General features: G+C 37.3%; 1 protein-coding gene across 4 annotated transcripts in view; it reads left to right on the top strand.

Moving 5' to 3' along the window:
- The window catches only part of mid2 (midline 2), a 151,435-nt gene that overhangs the window by 26,492 nt on the left and 110,379 nt on the right, over nucleotides 1-14,564 (top strand). For 3 of the 4 annotated variants that reach the window (XM_053505923.1, XM_053505927.1, XM_053505921.1), the window contains exon 2: nucleotides 7,031-7,120. The exons of the other annotated variant lie outside the window; for it this stretch is intronic. The gene's annotated coding sequence lies outside the window, so the exon portion shown is untranslated. The remainder of the gene's footprint in view (nucleotides 1-7,030; nucleotides 7,121-14,564) is intronic. 4 annotated transcript variants of the gene reach the window in all.

The following is a 14,564-nucleotide window of genomic DNA, read 5'->3' as shown; positions in this document are numbered from 1 at the left end:
GCTGAATATATGCTGAATGCAAATATAGTAAGATATCATAGCCATGCTGATATTCAGTACAACAGCATGACCTTGAGTGTGATATCGCATTTACAGTATACAACAGTTTCACAAACACTTTATCAATTTGTTAATAATTTGTTTGTTTATTTAACCATAGACCATCAAGATGGTGGTCTATGGTGGTGGTCTCCTCTCCTCTTACTTTAGCTTCACACACACACACACACACACACATACACAAACACAGTGCCTGCGCGCAGAAACGGAAACACTTATCTATCAGGATTTATTTTAACTTTATTTAAAAGTAAATTGCAGGTTAATTTGGTTTATTTTTACTATAAATATGTATTTATTTTTTGGGGCTGTGGAACGAATAATGTATGTTTCCATTATTTATTATAAGGAAATCCGCTTTGATTCACGAATCTTTTTTGACTACGAGGCCGCTTCCGGAAAGAATTATGCTTGTAATCCAAGGTTCCACTGTTCAATAACCAAGTAGTGCCCTTGATCACGGGTTACAAAGCGATTTTGGATTGTGTTGGACGCTAGTTCTTCAACCACATTACAACACATCACCCTGCTGATATTCATCACAACAGCACTCCCTCTCAAGTGATATGGCTTAATTATAACAGTGTGATAAGTAATTAACATTTCTAATCATTTTCTAAGGCAAACTGCAAGTTTTACCACAACTGATTTACTCAGGTTCTATATATAAAGCTATCTTTTGATAACAAATTATGACCTGATCTATCAGCTGACTGATCTCTGATCTATTCTTGTTGACTTTAAATAAACATACTATGGCATAGTAATTGGCTCTGTTGCCTCGCACATCTAGGGGTGGGGGTTCGAATCATGCCTTTAGTCTGTGTGCATGGTGTTTTTAGATTGCGTGTGTACTAACTGACAGGTCATTTTTCAACACTGAAGTAGATGTAAACACTTATTACGCAGCAATAATCTTTCAGTGGCACTGGCAGCATTTTTGAAACATGACCTTTATGTGTGTGTGTGTGTGTGTGTGTGTGTGTGTGTATACTTGTTATGAGCCATGTTATCAGTTGACCTCTGTGTACATAGTGAAGATTCGATACAAAAAATACAGCAACAATATACTTTTATTAAACTTCCAGTGAATAATTATTTTAATTATTGTCATCTTGTCATTCATATATTGGTATTGGTCTTTTTGTTATTTTTCCTTTTTATATTATATTTAACAGCAAGGAGAAGCCTCTTCATTATTCATCACATCAAGGTATTAGGCTTTTTTTTAAACATCATATTACATTTTACAGCAAATGGAGGAAAACATGATTTCTTTCTCCAGTCCTCATTTTCTATTCAGGATTATTATATGGCCGAATGTAAGAGCTTGTCTATAAAGGATGCTGTGTGGTCTTTTGAAAGGAATCAAACAATGAAGACAGGTAATGTGTATAATCTAAATGGAGCTCACAGAAAATTGACTTAACCATGTGCATAACCGGCCTTTGAATACTCAGGACTTTCCTCTCGTAAACACTCACTCATCTTCTATACAGCTTTATTCTGTCTTCAGGGTCGCGGGGACCTGGAGCCTATCCAAGGAGGCTTAGGGTACGAGGCAGGGTACACCCTGGCCAGTCCATCGCAGGGCACACACACATACACTTACACACTTATTCACACACACTACAGGCAATTTGCGAACATCAATTAGCCTAATCTGCATATCTTTGGACTGTGGGGAGAAACAGGATTACCCGGAGGAAACGCACTCAGCATGGGGAGATCATACAAACTTCATGCACACAGAGACGGGAATCGAGCCTGGCCAGGAATCAAACCCAAATCCTAGAGGTGCAAGGCGACAGTGATAACCACTACACCATCGTGCCGCCCACTCGTACTGTAAATAGAGGCTAATAAAAACTGTATATTACTGTACAGTATAAGGAGGGCTGACACTTGTACAGCATAACGTTCAGCATCCTTGCTGTAACTGAGCTTTCAGTTTTATGCTTTAAAGGAAGTTACTGTAAGGCAAAAATATTTTCTCTTTATTTTACAAGTATACAAGTCAAATGGGACTTTTGATTATGCGGAATATCAAAACACAGTTACGAGAGAAAAAACTGCCTTTGGCTACAAAAATGAAACAAAGGTTATGTCTGTCCAGACAGAAATTGTCATAGCATTGTGCAAAACTGGTTGGACAGAATTTAATGAAACTTGGGCAGTTGTCAGATGTTTACCTAAAGTTAAACCTGAGCTATAAATGAAATCAATATGTTGAGTAGATTACATCACAGGGCTTTTTTTTAAACAAATGTAGTGCCTTTTTCTATTGAGGAGGGCATGGCTCTACACATAATTCCATAGGGCCAATTAACACTATAGTTTACATGTACAGTCGTGGCCAAAAGTTTTGAAAATTACATAAATATTGGAAATTGGAAAAGTTGCTGCTTAAGTTTTTATAATAGCAAGTTGCATATACTCCAGAATGTTATGAAGAGTGATCAGATGAATTGCATAATAAAATCCTTCTTTGCCATGAAAATTAACTTAATCCACAAAAAAACTTTCCACCGCATTTCATTGCTGTCATTAAAGGACCTGCTGAGATCATTTCAGTAATCGTCTTGTTAACTCAGGTGAGAATGTTGACGAGCACAAGGCTGGAGATCATTATGTCAGGCTGATTGGGTTAGAATGGCAGACTTAACATGTTAAAAGGAGGGTGATTCATTGTTCTTCCATAGTTAACCATGGTGACCTGCAAAGAAACGCCTGCAGCCATCATTGCGTTGCATAAAAATGGCTTTACAGGCAAGGATATTGTGGTTACTAAGATTGCATCTAAATCAACAATTTATAGGATCATCAAGAACTTCAAGGAAAGAGGTTCAATTCTTGTTGAGAGGGCGTCCAAGAAAGTCCAGCAAGCGCCAGGATCGTCTCCAAAAGAGGATTCAGCTGCGGGATCGGAGTGCCACTAGTGCAGAGCTTGCTCAGGAATGGCAGCAAACAGGTGTAAGCGCATCTGCACGCACAGTGAGGCGAAGACTTTTGGAAGATGGCCTGGTGTCAAGAAGGGCAGCAAAGAAGCTACTTCTCTCCAAAAAAAAACATCAGGGACAGATTGATCTTCTGCAGAAAGTATGGTGAATGGACTGCTGAGGACTGGGGCAAAGTCATATTCTCCTCTTTGAAGCCTCTTTCCAATTGTTTGGGGCATCTGGAAAAAGGCTTGTCCTGAGAAGAAAAGGTAAGCGTTACCATCAGTCCTGTGTCATGCCAACAGTAAAGCATTAATGAGACCATTCATGTGTGGGGTTGCTTCTCATCCAAGGGAGTGGGCTCACTCACAATTTTGCCCAAAAACACAGCCATGAATAAAGAATGGTACCAAAACACCCTCCAACAGCAACTTCTTTTAACAATGCAACAACAGTTTGGTAAGGACCAATGCATTTTCCAGCACGATGGAGCACCGTGCCATAAGGCAAAAGTAATAACTAAGTGGCTTGGGGACCAAAACGTTGAAATTTTGGGTCCATGGCCTGGAAACTCCCCAGATCTTATTCCCATTGAGAACTTGTGGTCAATCCTCAAGAGGCGGGTGGACAAACAAAAACCCACTAATTCTGACAAATTCCAAGAAGTGATTATAAAAGAATGGGTTGCTATCAGTCAGGATTTGGTCCAGAAGTTGATTGAGAGCAAGCCCAGTCGAATTGCAGAGGTCCTGAAAAAGAAGGGCCACCACTGCAAATACTGACTCTTTGCATAAATGTCATGTAATTGTCGATAAAAGCTTTTGAAACATATGAAGTGCTTGTAATTATATTTCAGTACATCACAGAAACAACTGAAACAAAGATCTAAAAGCAATTTAGCAGCAAATTTTGTAAAAACTAATATTTGTGTCATTCTCAAAACTTTTGGCCACGACTGTATACACAGCATATGTGAAAGACACAGAAACGATCGTAATGCACATACAAGGTGCCCAAATCCTCATGAAACAGAAACAGAAGTGCAACACAGCATTGCTTTCTCCAAAAAAAGGCAAGGACACTATGAAAACTGAACATGATAAATGGAAAAGATGTATGTGCTAAAATCAAAATAAAAAGCGATGCTATGAACAGTTATGTGCTATATTCAATAATCTACTGTACTCTAACATAAGCTACTAATAAGCTACTTAGTGCACAAACACCTGCACTAATAGATATTAATTAGAGAAGCTAAACTAAATACTTTTACTGGGATTATTATTTTCTCAGCTAAAGTAAAAGTGCTGAAGTGGCATAAGTGAATCATAAAGTGCTGGAGTTGTTTTAAGACAAAACTTAATCTTTATCCGATCTAGTTTTTAATTTCTTAACAGTGATTCACTCTGGGATTAATGAACAGGAAGTGTATTTGGGTGACGACGAAAAAAGCACAACTTGGCGTAAACAAAGCATAAGATATTTAACCTTACAAACTTGTATTTCTTTGTATTAATACGTTAGGCAGAAAGTTTTACTGTACAGAAACACAGGCAGACATGTATGTGGATTTCAACCTAAAAGAATAATATTACTGATTGCATTAAACTGATCAGCTTATTTTAAGCTTTACCCTTTTAACTATTTCTACAAACTCTTTTCAACAACGAGTACTAATGCAAGTTTCTCTATACTGTATAACCCCTTCAGTACGCCGTGCCTTGATCAGACGTCCTGCTACAGTACATGTCTGAAACACTGGTCTCCCAGGAACTCCTTAAATGGCCCAAACATAAAAAAATTGCTTGGAGAACCTGGCGACAAGTTATCCGTTGAATTTCAAGGATCGGGTGTTCAACTCGTTAAATGTTGACAGGAACAACTGCACTGGGCTCTGTGTGATCTCACCCAGGATTGTGATTACAAGGATGTACTGCACAGGCTTTTTAAAAACGTTTGCAACATTAAAATGTTTTACTGCAGCTGAAAGTCTTATCACCATTTTGTACTTGAAATCGTCTGTAAATGTCAATCGATTGTATGCCTTCATTTACAAGAAATTTCATTGCAAGTCCTGGTTTGACTTGTACACCCCTCGTACTTTGTGTAAATGATAGACCTCACTTCATCAATCAGACAGTTTCATGGCAACCATTTGTGAGTGCATCTGTCTGTGTGATTAATTTAGGAACAGTCTTATTGGTTAAGCTTTGAAATGCAGATCTTAAAGGTGGTCTGGCTATGATGTGATACTAGAGTGGAATTATTAATGAGACGTGTATTGAGAGAGCAAATAGAGTGGTGTAGTTTGTTTGTAGTTCGTATTCTGAGCAGTGAGTGTTTCACAGAATTAGTATCTCTCCTGGGTGCTGTATCACAGAAGAAGGGCAGGTAATTAAAAGTGCATTGGACCAATAGGGCAGCGCACTGAACCACATTAAAGTGTTTTATTCAGTGGATTTTTTTTCCCCCTAAAGAATCTCAGGCCAGAAATCAAGATGACAATTAGTCAGCACACCACAAACAACTATCCAAACATTGTGACAAACTTTTACATAATTCAACTATAATATAGCATTATTACTGAAATTAAAAGACTTGCAAAGGGGAGAGGTCATTTCAAACTATTAATAACTAATAAATACTTTGCATTCTACAGAGGAAAAAAGAAGTAGAGTACCTTCAAGGCTTTTTTATTCTGTGATTGGCATAGATTGTAAATTCAGGCAAGGCCTGTTTAAGGTCACAAATTTAAAGAACATGTCAAAGCTGCGTATGTCTCATGTTTCTGCAGTCCCGAGGCATTGTCAATTCGCTGTACAGCTGACACAGCTGACCCAAAAGATTTTGTCATAAAATGTCAGAATCAGACAACTATATAATTAGTTGTAACTATGGCGTATTCATGGTATTATGGTGTTGTGTTTTGAAAGCAGGGCTTGGTGTAATAATGTCATATATGACATTTGAGAATGTGTGGTACATCAATGTTACATAAGATCAAGCTTGCCATGTTTATGAGAAAATTTTTGTTCTGTCACCACGTACAGTCAGTCTGGAGCTACCCCAAATTTCTTTATTTTAAATAAAATTAAATGATTGAATTAAAGAAATGTAAACAAATGTGTTACTGTGACAGGCTGCAATTTGCCTAAAGATACAATAAAAAATGGTTGTTTATGTAACAACCATAGCAGCAACCTCGTTTCCCCTCTCGTCTGTTCCAAGCTCTCAGCATTCAGCATCACCAGTATACTAATCGCCGGCGTGATCATCTGTCATCATCTGCACCTGTTTCTCACCAGATCATACCTTATGTTATACGGTTTTAATGATTCATGGGTCACTGTATGGCTTAACAAGCAGAACCATAACTCAAACTGGTCAGGTACAGGGACTAGACTGTAAATGAGAGGAAAAACTCCTTTAGGAAGCCTGGAGAACTATTCCTCAAGCCTCAAGTCTAGCTCTTTATAAAGAAAATATGAAGAAATGATACATGTAGCTTGAAAAATTTGCATAGTACTGTACTTTGTCAGTGAGATTGTTTTACGGCATGTGTTTGTAAAGTCTGTGTTTGTGAGGTGTGTGTGATTCTCATCTACAATAATACAATAATTCTTGATCTTTACTTATTATTATATTTAATTTGAATTTAAGTTTTGCAGGTATATATGATACAATAATTACTAACAACATTACAAGGATGAATGCATTAAACAGTATGTGGCATTTCCCTACATTCAGTTCTTAAAATGAAAAAACAAACAAACAAACAAACACACGCACCTGCAAGAATATTAGAAATGTAACACTTTGTCATGCCAGAATTAAGGTGGCATCAGAAGTAAAATGTCCTAATAAATATGCCTGTAATTAAATCACTTTGTACTGAGGCAGCAGTCTCTTGGAATGCGATTTCAACTAAAGTTGTAAACACTGCCAAGGCAATGCTGAAGATTATTGGAGGCAGCATTTCATTTATTTACTACTAAAAAATCCTGACGTTTAATTTCCCTTCTGTGTCACAGCAAGAGCAGAGCACCAGCCTGTAGTGTTGGATGGCAGAAGAAGGGCAATAGAAAAAAAATCACATTGCCCACTTTCATCATATCTAACAGGTATTTATGGATCTCAACCCTTTCTATCTCCTGTAAGCGTTCTAAATTCTTTAATTTGCACTTTATGAGTTTATGTGTGTCACTGCTGTTCGGATGCTGTGCCACTGCAGAGTTCCACAAGATCTTTTCCATCAGCCACTTTTGCTTGACAAATGCAGCTCGGTATGTGATTTGCTTTTGGGCAAATGCATATGCAGTTTGTTTGCTTTTTCCTTTGGCCTCTTAATTGAAGCACTATTGTAATTTTATTAACTATTTACTCTGTAGCACATTCAGTGTTTATTTATTTTATATATTCTTAAAGAGGAATTAATTTTGACTTGAACAAGTTTACCTTTCTTTTGACAAACTTCCACAGTACTTTATTGTGCTATACTGTTATTTTAGAATGAACAGTTTTGATTTATGTGGTTATTACAATTAGCTGCAATGCAGAAAACGAGCCTGACTTTTTCGGACAATGACCCGTCTTGCCCTTTTTTTCCCTAAAGCTGCTGGAATGTGGCAGCACTTGTCTGAAAAAGCACTTGTGTGGGAAGAAAAATGAGAGGTTTGTGAGCCAGACATGCTAATCGAACAGGGCCAGAGACCAAATGCCCTCATTCCTCTTTCACTCTCACTCACACCCACAAGCACCACCAAGCCTTCAGTTCCACATGGCAGCACTCAGACGTGCCTCTTCTTCATCACTTTCTATTTTTCTTACATTAATAGATTCGCTTTCAGTCGAGGTCCGAAAATAGCAGTTAAAAACATCATTTTACAAAGTCAACAAATGAACTGAGTTTATAAATCATAGACATTTCACATTTTCGCCTGATCCCCCGTGATCCTGGCATCCACAGGAAATGTCTTGCTGCAAAACAGGGAACAGTTGAGAGAAAAGCAAAGGCTGAGGGTGCTGACAGATCCACAGTGTGTGACAAGCTCCAGTCTTTCATCACAGACCATCCTGCGTCACCAGCCCGTAAAAATGCTGACCCTTTACTTCCCCACACCTGTCTCTATTCACAGCCTCCTACCCCTGCTAAAATGAAAAGAGGCTTCAGCGTAAGAGTTGGCTGTTATTCAGATCAGATGCCTGACAGTAATGAATGTTGTTTCTCCTTCCTGTGTTGGATAGATGAGGGTTAAATTAAGCAGGCTGGCTTCTTTGAAACTTCGAACAGCCCCTCTGTATATGAATGTTAATCAGAAAGTAGTCTGTTTTCATCAATTACTGTATATTATTATGGCTCATATAATTAGCTAAAATTGTGTTTTGCTTTTAAAATGTTTTAAAAAGCTTGGTTTTTAGATGGACAACATTACCACTTAAATAAGGTTTTAACAAATCTATTTGTTAAATAGGTCATAATGATAAATCTGAAAACCCCAATGTTTCAATATTAACTCCTACTATCGCATGTTACTCCCTTTGACAATAATGTGGTTTTGTCATTGACACAAGCCAGATGGATGTGGAAGTGTAAACTTGATCTTTATCCATATTCCAAATCCATATCTGCAGGCAAAAATTATAGTCAAAACATGAGCAGAGGTCAAATATTCATCCAAAAAAAGGCATACAGAGTACAAACAGGGAACGCAACAAGGTCAAAAGCAGAAAGGCAATCAGAAAGAAACCCTCAGGGTGCATTCTGTTCCACAGAGATTATAAACTCACTACTCCCGGCTTGTTGCTCATGGAATATCATTTGAGGGAACTTTCCTTGACAATTTTTTTCCATATAGAGACCATTATTTCCACTATTTCCTAGCATTACCCTGGTAGCTCAAACACCTAGGATACCTGTTGCTACTGTACTATTGTGACAATTTCACCCTACTGACAAATAATAAATACATAAACAGGTTGACAGCACAAGGAAAACTCCATTTTAAAGGGTTTTAAGGGGAGAAAGAGTTTGAGTTTTGCAAATTAAGCAAGAAGTATTGCAAACTGATAAGTTAGACATATGTAATTTTGTGTGCTTTTTCAAAAAGCTACAGTGTAACTCCACCTCCCACAGTATTGGTGCAATGGTAAATTAGCCTATGGTTGTGTTTGTGGTTATTTAAGTATTTAATATCAATAATATGTTGGTTGAGTTTGAATTAAAAAAAAAATTAACTTATGCTTTGATGAGGACCAAATGCCTTTGATTTTGGTTTTCAGATTCAGTATTGGATCCAGATCTGGCAGCTTTTAGGCAGATACTATGACATACTGTATGTATAAACAGGTAGTATACTGTTTAATACTCAGGATGATCCAGAGGAAGAATTCACTATACAGACTCAGTTATACAGAACTTCTAAAATATTCATCCGTCTCCATTTATTAAAAGCTAGTCTTTACAATTAATGCTAATTCATTTTTGCTGCCTGAAAATCTTCATTCTAACACTTCATGTTCTGTAGTCTCTCTTGACGTACTTTTAGCGCATGCAGTGATAGTCAGTTTGACAGAGTGTAGTTTAAATTCAAACCATAAAGGAAAAAATAGATTATGACTATGATGCTGTTTAAGACTCTGCAACCTGATTAATGTCAGAAAGAGAAACTAAGACAGATGCTTTAAAAAATTAAAAGATGCAGATTTAATATATTTTGGCACAGCTAAGCAAATCCATAAGGTTAAGGCAAGCGCTAAATCAGATCAGGCAGAGAATCTAATATTATCACAAAAAATATACAATGTTTGGTAAATCCAGATATGGTATAGTAAGCATTTCTTGACGAAGAGCTGCGCGTTTAAGTTAAATGTGCTTAAATAGGGCGCAGGGTGACTGAGGACAGGTACAGTATATGGAGTCGATACTCAGATGGCGCTCAACAATTCGTTTGTCCTGGATATACTTGAAGTCGAATGCCTCTACACATGTTTGTAGGCCGCAGTGTGTTATGAGTTCTGAGTAAAAGCTGGTCATTAGTATGATGTCATGAGAATTATATACCTAAGGGTCAAGGCCTCAGGTACTGTTAGAATCATCATGTTTCTGACCTATATTTGAAAAAGAAACACTTAATCCCTGTTTCATAATAAGATTTTAGAATTCAATTTAATAAAAAAACAAAAAAAACAAAAAAAAAACAGTCTCCTTGTTAAGAAACCACAGAGTGTTTTGCTGTAAGCAGGAGGGTGTCGGTTGACAGTGCTGATGTCCTGTATTCCCAACGGTGCAGAACATTTATCATCTCAAAGTTACCATTAGTTCAAATCAGTGCATCTTCAGGCGGGTAATCTTAAGCATGTGTTACTAACTATTACACTGCTGTGAGCTGAAATTATGTAATACATCACTCCATGCTAAAAAGCCACCGTTTCGATGCTAGTCAGCTCACTCTCTTTTACATTTGTTGACATTTCATTCAGACATTAATACCTGCTTAGAAAAATTGGATCCTTGAACATACAAATTCATTATCCTTTAAAGTGATCTCAATCGAGTTTGTCTTCGAGTGCTCAGCAAGTGATGCATCTTTGATGCTAACTGCTTCTTTGTAACGACTCACTTCAAAACCTTTCACTCAATACTACTCAGGCAGGAAGAATTCGAGTTGCTTTGTCCCCGGCACTAAGCGAACCACATCAATCACATCAATTATTCTCCTTTAATGATGGACGGTTTAGCTTTGACCATCACTGGAAACCTGCTGAGCTGTGTATGTAGTGGACCTGTGGGAACATTAATAGTGTATTATGAGTCTGTTCTATGTTCTCACGTCACATGTTATCATATGCTGTAGTTTGTCACTTAGGGCATTTCAAGCATAGTGTCAACATTCCAGTGAGAAACATTATTGGTTATATATAATTTTTTTCAAAGGCCGAGGAATTAAACAGTGTGATAATTGGTTGCTTTGATTTGCTAGCTTTTACTGGCATCTCTGGCAGATTTTAAAGCAGCTAACGTCATTACCTACATGCATTAACATGAAGCACCAATCTCTTCTACAAGGTTTTTCTCTCTCTCTTGCTCTCTCCTGCTCTTCTTCTCTCTCTTTCCCTCTCTCTCTCTTTTAGTAAATAGGAACTAATTGCAGGTAGGAACTAAAGTAATGAGTGTATGACTTGATTAATGTCCAACGCACCACGGTATTGGTCCAAGAAATTATTCCATCCAAACGTTCAGATTTGTTGCTTTAGTGCAGGCATCACTAAATGGCTGACCGTGGTCCTGATCCAGACTGACTAAAAGTTCCCTGATGCTTTTTTGTTAAATTTGAATAATTAATATAGCGATAATCTAGCTTTTTTTTTTCTTCCTCTAGGTGTGCGCGGCTATACGCTTAACTCATCAGAGCCCCTCAATGTGATACAGTAGTTTACCATGTTCAGACACCAGAAATGAAAGCGTGACATAGCATGGCTTATTCCAAAAAAAGGAAAGTAGGCTATGAAAACTGAATCTTTAGAGATGAATGTACAGATCAATATATGTTTATAATAAGTTTAAAACCAGTTGGTCTCATACCGTATATTCTAAAACTGTGGCGGTGATAAAAAGCAGTAATGCAAAGCTATTCTGATATAAAACATGGGTTGCTAAAGCAAACATATCCGCAGCAATCTGAGGTAAAATACCCAAACTGAGAGTCAGATACAACAAAGGAGTCCTTTTCCCATTTATTTACAGCCCAGGAGCGTGCAAATAAAGAGTGATTAAAGACTGTTGTTTGTATTCCTTTCAAATACATGGAAATATAAAAGGCCATCAAAATTGAAACTGTCCACATGTTTACTGTAGTTACTGAAAATTAACAGTTAATATTCTTGAAATGCTATGGAAATTTTATATTGCTTATTTTTATAGACTTACAATGACTGCATATACTGTATAGAGATCTGAATCTGAACTTACAAGAAATTCTGACCTCAGCTTGAAGAAATTTTTTCAACCGGACCTTTTTAAATTTTTATTCTTTACCTCGCTATAGTGCATCATAGTGTCACTTTTCCAGGACTAGCCCTTAGCTGAGTGCCCTTCTTAGTGTCTTGTTTTACACACTAATGAACCTTATTTGCCTTAGGATGACTTTGATAATTAAGTAAATTAAATTTGTTTGAAAGGTATATTTCTAACCTTGGCCACAGGGATTATAACTGAGAAAGCTGAAATCTTGGCAGAGATGTTTTCCGTCATGAGACGTCCCGATCGACACGACTCTGCTGCCATACCGTTGTGGCGAGTGTCATCTTTCACGCTGTGGTCTGTTGGGGCTGTAACATGAAGGTGTCTGATAGGAACAGACTGGACAAGGCAATTAAAAAGGCCGGATCTGTGCTAGGCATGGAGCTTGACTCTGTGGATATAGTAGCGAAGGGGAGGATTCTGTCCAAAGTACAATCCATTTTGAACAATTCTTCTCACCTGCTATACAGTGTTTTCGCTGACCAGAGGAGCAATTTCCGCCAGAGACTGATTACCATCAAGTGTTCCACAGAGCGCCACAGGAGATCTTTTCTCCCAAGGCCATAAAATTATACAACTCTTCTCTGTAACTCATACACTATGTGGATATTCACTGACAGTAACAGTAACACAATAGGACATTTATAATTACCTGTATTAATAATATGATAATTGCAATATTACTTACAATAAAATATGTAATACAATATGACATATAATAATACTAGGACTCATTAATTTTTAAAAATTTCCTTAAGATAAGAACTGTGAACAACTGTAACCAACAATAAACAATTTCCCTATCGGATTAATAAAGTTCTTTGAATCTTTGAATCTTGAATCTTGAATACAATCTGATTCAGAAGTTTATTTGCTTTTGTTACAGTGGCAGTGTTTTCTCCACAAAGAAACAATATAATTATTTTAGCTGCATTAAGACAGAAGAAACATCAGTTTGTCATTAGGGGCTTTGGTGACTACCTGGTCCATTAATCTTCTCCTTGTCGCTCAGCCCAGAAGATAGGAAGAACAGATGCAAATGGTGATTGTAGTTCCCCTGTCTCAGTTTATGTTAAGAGTATGACTCTGTTAGAGTTAAGGTGCATTTTTTTTGTCCTTCCTTTCCCATGCCAAACCCTGCTCCCTCTAGACTTGGAGATCCTTGATAGCGTAAAATCTGAAAATCATTTCCATGGGTGCTGAAATGTCTTCATCTGCAGAAAGCTGAACACTTGAGTTTGGATTATTTGAGCCATGCTTCGAGAGCATTCTCCCTTAATAAAAGTCCCATTGACAGTTTTAGAAATCCAAGTGAAGCTGCCCTCCAACTTTAAGAGATAAATACTAGCAAAATCACTTTGCATCTCAAGTAAGGCTCAGTATCGAGCAGTTTCAGCAACAAGAGATGTCTCTTATTTTGCATCCTTTGATTATATAAGCGTTACATCCATAATTCGAGCCCACACTGCTAAACAAGCCAGACAGCAGGACTATATTAATCCCAGAGAACATTATGCATTCTGGTCCGAATATGCTGAATTCATTAGAAGACCCTATTTAACACTCTAGATGGAATAAATGTGAAAGAAAATTTCTGAAATGAAAATGTCCTTCTTGTCAGTTTGACACAATGTATCTTTTTCTTGGTCTCACAGTCATCAAGTCCTCTCCATGATTCATATTAGAATGAAAGCAGAAAGGTTACACAGGTTATTCAACAATATGCCTGTTTTACAATGCATTTAGTTTGTTAATACAGCTCTGCCTTCTCCTTTATGTGTGTAGTGTTCATTATTTAGACCACTGAAGCTAGGCAGTGCGCTCTGGCAGCAGCAGCTAATTATTGGCTGATGCTGAATGCATTTCCCATTACACATCAAAAACCTTGGAGAAGTACCTAATCCTGGATATTGCTGCATAGCCAAGAAATAGTGTATATCTAAGTGTTTAGTCACCCTGCAGTACATGTGAAAAAAAAAAGATTCTTGGATAATGAAAAGTGTAATATGATGCCCATACCTGCAACATTAGCTGAATATTTATATCCTGCCTTTTAATTCAGCTGACTGTATCTTCCTCAGTTTAACCCATTTTAAGTGGTTTTAATATTTAGGGCTCTTAACCAAGAATCGAAGATAGGATTATACCCAGAAGATGATTAAATGTGGAAATAAAACTGTCAGACTCCAGCTGTGTACATAATTTGAATTTTTTTCCAGAAGGAGCCTGAGGATGATTCGGTTATTGGTTTGGTACAAATGCACAGGTATGATGCCTTTCTTCAGAAAATAAGATGAATTAATAGCACTAAGCCTTATCTTCCATGCATTCTTATCTTTCCTACATCACGCTTAGTTTTAAACAAATACATCTTTTCTAAAGGAAGAAATCTAGATTATGTTTATATAAAATGCTTTATTAAAAGTCCTTAGGCATGCTTTGAGAATGCAATTGAGAATGCAATTTCTACATCGATCTTTTTTATTCCAATGGCACATTGTGTCCAGTGCAGTTGGGATGCATAGTTATGATGTTAAAGCATTTGT

The sequence above is a fragment of the Clarias gariepinus genome, chromosome 10 (genome assembly GCF_024256425.1).
Source record: "Clarias gariepinus isolate MV-2021 ecotype Netherlands chromosome 10, CGAR_prim_01v2, whole genome shotgun sequence".
NCBI classification, from domain to species: Eukaryota; Metazoa; Chordata; class Actinopteri; order Siluriformes; family Clariidae; genus Clarias; species Clarias gariepinus.
The sequence above is the reverse complement of the archived record's forward strand: the minus strand, read 5'-3'. Positions and strand labels throughout refer to the sequence as shown.